Source organism: Eptesicus fuscus, chromosome 7 (genome assembly GCF_027574615.1).
Source record: "Eptesicus fuscus isolate TK198812 chromosome 7, DD_ASM_mEF_20220401, whole genome shotgun sequence".
In the NCBI taxonomy this organism is placed as follows: domain Eukaryota; kingdom Metazoa; phylum Chordata; class Mammalia; order Chiroptera; family Vespertilionidae; genus Eptesicus; species Eptesicus fuscus.
Genome location: NC_072479.1, coordinates 48,861,236 through 48,871,603, shown reverse-complemented (window position 1 = coordinate 48,871,603; position 10,368 = coordinate 48,861,236).

Below are 10,368 nucleotides of genomic sequence, written 5' to 3'. Positions count from 1 at the left end.
CTCTTACATCAATGTTTCTCTCTCTGTCTCTCTCCCTCCCTTTCACTCTCTCTAAAAATCAATGGAAAGATATCCTTGGGTGGGGATTAACATAAAACAAACGAAAAAAAAGTACAGTTCTGTTACCTCCTTGGTTAAATTTATTTCTAGGTATTTTTTATACAATTTTAAATGGGATTGTTTCCCCCAATAAGCCTAGTACCCACTTGGCACCAAACATAGTTACTACAATATTATTAACTATATTTCTTATGCTATACTTTACATCCTCGTGACTTCTACATATTAACTTTAAAAAGCTAACCTACAGACTTGAAAATATTTTTTACCTATTGTGATAAGTAGATCCAAAAGAATGTGAGATGCAAACTAAAATTTCTCATTAAGTTTTAGAAAGTAGAAAAATCTAGAACAAAAGTATGGAGTACTTTTAAATCAATGACTCAGAATAGATAGATAACAGAGAAAGATCTGTTTATATGTGAACACTTGGTATATAACAGGAGTAGCATGAGGGTTTGGCAGATAAAAGATGAATTTTTTAGTAAATGGATTTGGAATAATTGGGCAAATTGACATTGGGCCCCAATCTCAGACCATTCATGAAAATCAATTCCAAGAGGATTAGAGACACAAATATTTTTTAAAATAATAAATTATTTTATTATATACTACTTGGTAATTTTCTAATATATAAGTTTAGAATCAGCTTGGCTAATTTAAAAATCTTGTTAGTATTCTGATTGGGATAACATCAAATTTATATCTTAATGATGTCAAGTCTTTCTAGTCAAGAATATACCATGCTTCTTCATTTAAATCTTTGTCTGGGAGATAGATGAAGGATCATCCCTTTTATTTGAGAACCTTAAAGATCCAAAGGGCCTGCATGAGTGTTTTCAGTTGGTCTTCTAGCCCTGAGGTCTCATGAGACTGGGAGGGGACTCTTTTGGTGTTACCTGAAACCTCCATTCCCATTTCTACTCAGCAGATCTATTTAGACCAATGTTGGTTTCAGTTTAATGTAGAGTTTTCTTGCTGCAAAGGAAACACTTGAAAATCTCCAATTTGGATCAACTCGGGGTCAAGCATTTAATGAAATGGATGCCTGAAGCAGAACTATTGACCTAAAGTCCCAGGGAGAATTAGAGACCCCCAAATTAGATCAGTCCTTGTCCTCAAACTACTGCCTCCGAGAAGGTCCCAGCTCACTGAGGGAACACTGCCAGCCACATTGTGAGAGTTGTCTGTGGTCACCATGGTGCTCTGATGGATAGAGACCTACCCACCAGGATAGTTGTCCCCATGTCTTTTTCAGATGATAAATCAAGGAGCTTTTCAGAGCACAGAGGATGGAGTAGAGTGAGGAGAAGTTTCAGAGGACTCAGCATTCCTTGGCTACTTCGATCCAGAGCCCCATCAGCCTGGCCCTGTCATGGGCAAACAAATTGGGTCCCCAAGGTAGGTGGTGATGATTCAGTTGACTACATTGTTAAATTAGGTGAAGATGGCAAAGGCAGTGGATGCCAAGTGTTCCTTGCTCCTATTGTTCCACTGAGAGCACTTCCTAGAAATTAGTGGGCCTGGATATGTTGAGTGGTGTTGAATGTTGGATAAATGAGGATGTAAGTAGTCATGTAGGTGGTGATTCTATATGGGAAGGCTGGTACCAGGGACACTACTGGATGCTTCTGTATTATGCCTGCCTGGGGGTCCCTCAAGATGCAGGCCTCATCCAAGAACAAGCTGGCATCATCATCACACCTGGGCTCTGGCAGCTGGAAGGCAGAGTGGACTAGAGTCATGTGAGGAGAGATTGGGGTTTGTGGCTGTAAGGAGAGAGCTCAAGGGACAGCTACCAGAATCCCTGCGCTAAGTTCCTCTCGTATGCCATCTTTCTTGGGTGGTCCATTTAAGCCCTTCTTTGTGTCCTTTAATTGTATTTAAAAATAGTCTTTAAATAGATATCACATACTTTTTATTTAATATATTCTCAGGCATTCTTTATATTTTTATTGTTATTATAAATGAGATCTTTTCTTAATATCACTTAACTGGTCTTTGACCTAAACAGAGGTAAAACTAAATCTTTTAGAAGAAAACATAGGAAAAAATGCTTCATGGCATTGAATTTCGCAATGATTTCTTGGATATGATCCAAAAGATAAGACAATAAAAGAAAAAACAAATAAATTGAACTTGATAAAAATTTAAAACTTTTAAATACCAGTAGATGATGATGAAAGGAGACTTGACTTTGGGTGATGAACACACAATGCAATATGATGTATTATAGAATTGTATACCTGAAACTTATATAATATTAATCAATGTCACCCCAATACATTTACTAACATTAAATTTTTTTAATTTTATACATCAAAGGACACTATCAACAGAGTGAAAAAAATAATGTAAAGTGGAGCTACCACTGTGGAAAACATTATGATGATGCCTCAAAAAATAAAATACATACCATATGATCCAGCAATTCCACTCCTTGATATATATATTCAAAAGATATGAAAGCAGGGACTGGAACAGATATTTGTACACTCATGTTCACAGTAGCATTATTTACAATAACCGAAAGTTGAAAGCATATATAATAGAAAATTATTCACTCTTATAAAGGAAATTCTGATACACGCTGAAAATCAATGGGAAAAAAATCATTGGTAAGGATTAAAAATAATAAATAAATGGTTTTGGAACAATGAGTAGCCTTTTGGAAAATAAAAAATTGGGTTCATATTTCCCATCTTATAACAAGAAAAATTTCAGATTAATCAAAGAAATCATACATACAAATCATAAAAATACTAGAAAAAATATGGAAAAAATTTTATGATCTTGAAATACGTAAATTTTAAATGTGCTATCAAATTGAAAAGACTGATTAATTTGACTACAATTATTCTTTTAAACACATAGAAAATCCCACCAAAGGTTTTTTTTTAAAGAACAAAACAAGAATACAATTGCAACTTATTCATGGACAAGTGATTAATTTCCTTATATTAGTAAAAGTTTCTCCAAATCTGAATTCTAAAAATAATATGGAAAATGAGCTCTTGGAAAATAATGTGAAAAGATGCACAGACTTTCTCACAAGAAGATAAACATATATACAGATACACTAAAATACCAATTTTCACCGTTAAGTTTGGCAAAGGTCAGAGAAGTTTAACAATACATTCTTGGCTGCACATAGAGAACCAACTGTATTTCTGCATTCATGGTTAATGTGTAAATGAATTTAAAATCTGTAGATGACAATTTCTCAGGTTCATGCATTTTGATTCAGCAATCCCACTTGGAACAACAGGTGGTTTCACACAACCAACATGCCCTCCATTCCCAAACAAATTATTCAGACTTTGCTTCCCAGACTATCACTATCGCCTTTGAGGAGTTTACTTCGCTGGCCCTTTCCAAAATGTTCACTGGGGCATGTTCTCTCTGATTCCTCCTACAAATAATTTTGCTTAATTTCTAAAGCCTTTGTCATCATTTTCACCTATTTTGTGGATTGCCGTTTAGCTATCTCCTGGTTTGTGTTCTTTTATTTTCTCATTCTCCTTGTTGCTTTCAGATGGTTTTTAGGAATAGAAAAGGAAAATGCTGACTATTTACCAAAAGTCCTCCTGATTCCTTTAATTCTCTAATGCCTTAGCTTCTGACATTTAAAATCCTTAATGCATCTCCTTTTCCTGTCTGACCTATAATTATCATTTGCCTTCATAAAGTCTTCCTACACCCATCCCTTAAATGCCATTGCATTTTAGAACTTCACATCTTTCTTTTATATACTCTCCTGAAGCAATCCCACCTCCTCACTGGACCTTAACTGTCATCCATATGTTAACATCCCCCTAAATCTTTAGCATTCATCCCCATCTTGAGACTTTTACATCAGTACACCTGTGTGTTACCTAAACCCTTCGAACAGTGAATATCTAAAACTAAATTTATTCCACTTGCCCTAAAAACATATTCCTCCTCTCTTATTTCGAAAATCACCAAGTTACCCAAGGCAAAAAAATATATAGAAATCATTTTCAGTAATTTCCTCTTTTTCATTTTTCACTCACAAACAATCATAAAATGGTACAAGTCTTACCTCCTGAACATTTCCCAAATCTGACTTTTTCACTGCATCCTTGTTACTGATGCTTAGTTCAAGTTGTTATCTTTTTAAACCTGGAATATTGCAACAGCTAAATAACTTCACTTTCTGTGTCCAGCCTTGCCTCCATCAAGGTCATCAAAGCCTTGGCAATCTATCTAAAAATTCAGAACTGAGCATATCAACTCTCTGCTTACAATCCGCCAGTGGATCCCCATTGCCTTCAGGTTAAAGCCCTAGACTATTTAGCACAAAGTAAGGCTTTCATGACCCATTGCCCTCACTTCATTTTTTATTATTCCATATCTAGTACTTTGTGTTCTGGTAGTGCAGAATTTCTGGTGTTTCTCCCTCATATCACACTGTTTCTGACCTCTATCCTCTCTGTTTATCCTCCCACATTTCTTCTTCTTCTTTTAAAATAGTTTATTGATTTTTTTTTAATCCTCACCTGAGGACATTTTTCCATTGATTTTTAGAAAGAGTGGAAGAGAGAGGGAAAGACAGAGAAAAACATCAATGTTAGAGAAACACATCGATTGGTTGCCTCCTGCACAAGCCCTGACCAAGGTACATGCCCTTGACTAGAATCGAACCCAAGACTCTGGTCCACAGGCCAAAGCTCTATTCACTGAGCTAAACTGGCTAGGGCCCACATTTCTTCTTTATAAGCCTTATTGATCTTTCTAGATAAGCGTCATTCCTTATATCCTCCAAGAAGCCTTCTCTGAAACTCCTGGTGGGGATAAGTGTCCAGCCCTACTGTGTACACTTGTGCAGTTTATACACTGCACTAAAGTGCCTGGCTGAGGGGACAAGAGGGGCAGACAACTACCTGGCAGAAGGGGTACCTTTTCCTAATTTTCACAAATGTACCAAAAGGGCATAGTAAGCTTCATAGGCATGTAGCCTATGTAGTTGCACAAGACCCCACACTTAGAAGGGTCCCATGCTTGGTTAATGCTCTGATGTCACCTTATTTAATTCATAATAATTTTCAACATGGGCCCACATTTTTATCTTGCATTGGTCCTGAATATGGACTAGCCCTTTAAGTGCCCCATCCTTTGTATCCTTACGGAATCTGTGCCTATCTTATCTTTTATCATTTTTACCATATTACATAATAATCAGTTATTTTGTGAGCAATTTTCATGTGCTGGCCACTGTGCTAACTATTTTACCTGCATTATCTCATTTGATCATCCCAACTGCTCCCTGAGGTAGGAACTATTGCTTTCCCATTTTATAGATGATGAACCCGAGGCTTAAGAGAGATAAGTAACTTACCCAGAGTTAGACTCTAAAATCCAATTAAATCTTTAATCCCTAAGGATTTTAATTGAAACTTCTAATTTATAAATCTGATCTTCCCACTAGATTTAGAATAGGGATTATGTTTTATTCATCATTTTGTTTCATCTTTATTGTTGAAAGTATTACCTATTTTTAGAAAAGAAAGTATTATATATTCCCCCTTTTTTCCCCCTTGACCTCTTCTAGCCTGCCCCTACCCTTTCTCCCTCCACCCCAGGCCTTCACCATCCTATTGTCTGTGTCCATTAGTTATGCATACAAGCTCCTTGATTGATCTTTCCTATCCACCTATCCTCCCCTGCCTTCCCTCTGACATACGACAGTCTGTTCCATGCTTCTATGTCTCTGGATCTATTTTTTTCATCAGTTTATTTTGTTCATTAGATTCCATATATGAGTGAGATCATGTGATACTTATCTTTCTCTGATTGGCTTATTTTTCTTAACATAATATTCTCCAGGTCCATCCATGCTGGTTTTATTCATCTTTATAGCCCTGGCAACTAGCATTATCTGAAGATCCTAAGTACCTGTTAAATGTTTGATGATCTAAGTCCAATCTACAATGAGTTGTATTTGGAAGTTTACAGCAGAACTATAGTACATAGCGTGTGTGTGTGTGTGTGTGTATATATATATATATATATATATATATATACTATATATATATACACACACACACACTATGTACTATATATATATTGGTTATCCTGAATATGTATTTTTGGACCATTCTTACCCTGCCCCTGTATCTTCCTCTAAGCCAAATACAATAAGTCCTTGCTATCCCCACCCCTAAAAAATCCAATTCCAGTGGACAACATATAGAGAGATTTTTATGAAGCAGAAGAGCAAAACTTCTTCCAAATTCTGTTTGAAAACCTCAGAAATTTTCTGACCTTTTATTTCCACAGCAGCTGACCTGTCTTTTCTTTTTCTCCCTCTGTACCAATTTCAGCCATCCCTCCCTCCAGAGTCTTCTCTCTGACTATTAAATCAAATGTGGAGAGAAATTTAGCTCTTTAGGCTTCCTCATTTTCCATCCTCACTGAAGCAGATTGTATTTTCCAAAGATTGCCACCACAATACAGGGGTGGGCAAAAGTAGGTTTATAGCTGTGAGTATGTGAAACAGTTTATTCTTATATTATCTATTTTTAATTATTGTGTTATTTATTACTAGAGGCCCAATGCACGAATTCATGTGGTGGGGAGGGAGTGTCTGGCTGGCCCGCCCACCCCGATCGATCAGGGCTGATTGGGCTGGGCCAGCTGGGGGAAGGGATGTGGGCAGTTGGCCAGCTGGCCCCACCCCCTGGTCAAATTCCTGGTTGAACTCCCGGTGGAACTCCAGGTCGAGGGGACAATTTGCATATTAGCCTTTTATTATATAGGATTATTAGCCTTCTTTTGCCCACCCCTGTATATCCCATCTCAGAAGCAGACCCCTTAAGTGTTATTGTGCTTTAGCATCTTTTGTTGATACACATCTTTATCTTGATATGCTTTTATTAAACAATCCCATGCACTCTCTGAGCCTCATCAGTATCTTAATCATCCATACTCTGCAGCACTGATTCTCATCTTCAAATTTTATACAAATCTTATTATGGAATGACATTGATATTCCTCTCATCAAGGAGTAACCCTTTGCCTAAATTCTGAATGGACAGTTGTAGCTACTTCAACCAATAGAGTATGGTGTGAGTGATGCTATGTGACTTCCAAAACTAGATCATATAAATGATATACATTCCCACAATGCTCTCTTGAAATCCTCTCTTTGAATTCATCCACCATGCTGTGAGGAGCATAAGAAGTCCCATTGAGAAGCTATATGTAAATGGTCCATCTGACCAAGAGCCCTAACTAAAGACCCAGACAACAGCCAGTATCAATTGTTAGATACTGAGTGAGTGCATCTTCAAATGATTCTAATCTCCTGCCATTGAATTACTCAAGCCACCCCAGATGCTACCTCATGAAGCAGAAATGAGATAACCCCACTGCATCCTGCCCAAATTTCATATTCATGAGTAAAAAAATGTTTGTTATTAATTTAAGCCACTAAATTTTGGGTGCTTTGTTACACAGAGAAAAATAACCAAAACAATTACCTAATGCTTGTCTCAACAACAATAAAGATCAACTCTCCATAGAAGACAAAGGATTATAAAAAGTTTCCAGTATATATATACTAATAAAAGGGTAACATGCTAATTAGACTGGATAGACAGGACATCTTCCGGTAATCCAGTCCTCCTACCAGACAAAGCCACTGTGGCGGGGGCAGAGGCAGAGGTGGTTAGGGACGATCAGGCTGGCAGGGGAGCAGTTAGGGGCGATCAGGCTAGCAGGTGAGGGCAGTTAGGGGTGATCAGGGGCAATCAGGCAGGCAGAGTGGTTAGAGGTGATCAGGCAGGCAGGCAGGTGAGCGGTTAAGAGCCAGCGGTCCCATATTACAAGAGTAATGTCCCACAGGGACTGGGCCTAAACAGGCAGTCAGACATCCCCTGAGGGGTTCCGGATTGGAGAGGATGCATGCCAGGCTGAGGAACACCGCCCCCCCATGCACGAATTTTGTGCACCTGACCTCTAGTATATATATATATATATATATATATATATATATAATATATAGCTTATTCCATAGTTTAGAATGGTGATGCTCTCATATAAGCTTTTAAGTTATTACAATATATTATTATTGCTAGTATAATTTTTAGTATTACCATTAAATACTAAAACCAAATAATGCCCTTGGGAATTATGATGAATAGATATGTGAATTGGATAGATCTCATTTGACCATTTTATTCATATTTTGGCCTCCAGAGTGAGTGACCAGAGGAGCAGCATCCATTACAGAATGTGTAATATAAAGATTTATTCTGTCTACCCATGCCACATGTTAGATAAACTCCTTGAGGAGGAATGTCTGATTTTGGTTTTGGTCTTCCTCAGCACCAAACAGTATAGTAGAACTGATTCATCTCTGGGCTCAGGTGCTTCCTATGTAGCACATGATGGTGATGAAGAGCTAAGGGGTCCAGAATCAAAAGAGGTTAAAGTAGCAGTAAAGATGGAGAATGCTGATCATTGTTTTTGGTCTATAAGACTAATTTTTCTTGACTGCTAATCACAGAAAAGTATTACTATTATAGTGCCAAGCATTCATCCAGCAGAGGTCAGACATAAGTCTCAGATTCAGGAAGTTGTTCTTTGTTTGTTTGTTTTAAATATTTTTTATTGATTTCAGAGAGGAAGGGAGAGGAAGAGAGAGAGAAAAAAACATCAATGATGAGAGAGAATCATTGATTGGCTGCCTCCTGCACACACCCCCCACCAGGGATCGAGCCCACAACCTGGGCATGTGCCCTTGACCAGAATCAAACCCAGGACCGTTCAGTGGGCAGGCCGACACTTTTAAGCACTGAGCCAAACCAGCCAGGGCAGATTCAGGAAGTTTTTAGCTTACCTCAGCCTGAGTGGGCTCACCAGGCCAAAGCCTGGTGAATAATGAATAATAAAACTATTGCTTTGATATATTACACCATTATTTCCTGTTTCCAATGTTGTGTAATTTTTTAGTCAGCAAATACTACTTAATAGGTTCTCTAATTATTGGGTGTGGAGATCTATAATAATTAATGGTGGCTCTAATTTGAGAGTTGTTTTCTGACACAGGAAATTAGAAATTGTAGACGTTGGTAAACTCTTGAAGATTTATATATTACTTATCTTTGTGTTAGAAACATTACAGCTAGGCAGACTTTTAAAATTTAACCTGTACCCTCAAACATGGAAGAATCATTAATCTGACCTGTTATTGATTACACTCTTATTATCACATCCCATAGACATCAAATCTAAGTTTTCTCAGTTAAAAATAACCACCTCATTGAAAGGTTTTGAATCATTCAATGTCACAAATGTTTAATGAATATCCACTTAAACATAAGTCCCTGGGCTAGATGCTTTGAGAGATGTAAAATTAATAAATAAAGGCTCAGTCCTTTCAGGGATTTATAATCTAGGGATGACAGAAATGAGTGATAAGTATAACTCCTCCATGTGGAAGAATATACTGTGTGCCATGAAAAGTTACAAATGAAGAGCTACCGAGGATCAGTGGAGGAAGAAATAATACCTGAAGAGGGCAATGGAGGCTGAAGGGGGCAAGGAGAGCTTAAGGTTGTCCTTGAGATGACCAGAAACAATGAGTAGAATTTGGCTACAGAGAAGCCTGGGAGCAGAAGAGAAAAAGACTGGTGAGGACATTTCAGACCAGTGCTTTTTAATCCTCAGTGTATACTAGATCACTAGGAGAATATTTAATTCTCAACACCCACATCCGACACACACAAGCCAAGGTTGATAATCATTTTTCTATGCAGAGAGAACAACATGTGTTTTTGCACAGCAAAATGATATGAAATAAAAATACATTCTGGGAAAATGAAAGATCAGTTTTGATTTAAACAGGAAGGACATGTAAGAAAGTAATGAAATATAAACTTGTAAAGTTAAATTGGGGTCATATCATCCAGCAAACTTGCCTCAGGTTGGTAGTTGCACTGTAAGCACTTAGATTTGACCTACTTCCTGTCTCCATCTGCTGTCGCTTGGAAATACAAATGTCTCTTTATTTCAAAGACAAAGATTTGGTTTTATTTTTTTCTCTTTATTGTTTTGAGGTGATTTTTCAAAAGAAGCCAGAAATATATTTTCCATCTTGAAAAGGGATTACTCTTTTATTTATTTTTTACACTCATTTGATTTTCCAACATTAAGTTCTTATCCTTCCCATTGCAGAAATTTTATTTAGTTTATGTTTTTATTTTTCAGGTAATTTCAAGTCTAATTTAGTGATGTCTTCATCAAGTCCCTAATTTGGTTTCATCAACTGCTACCAAACTAATT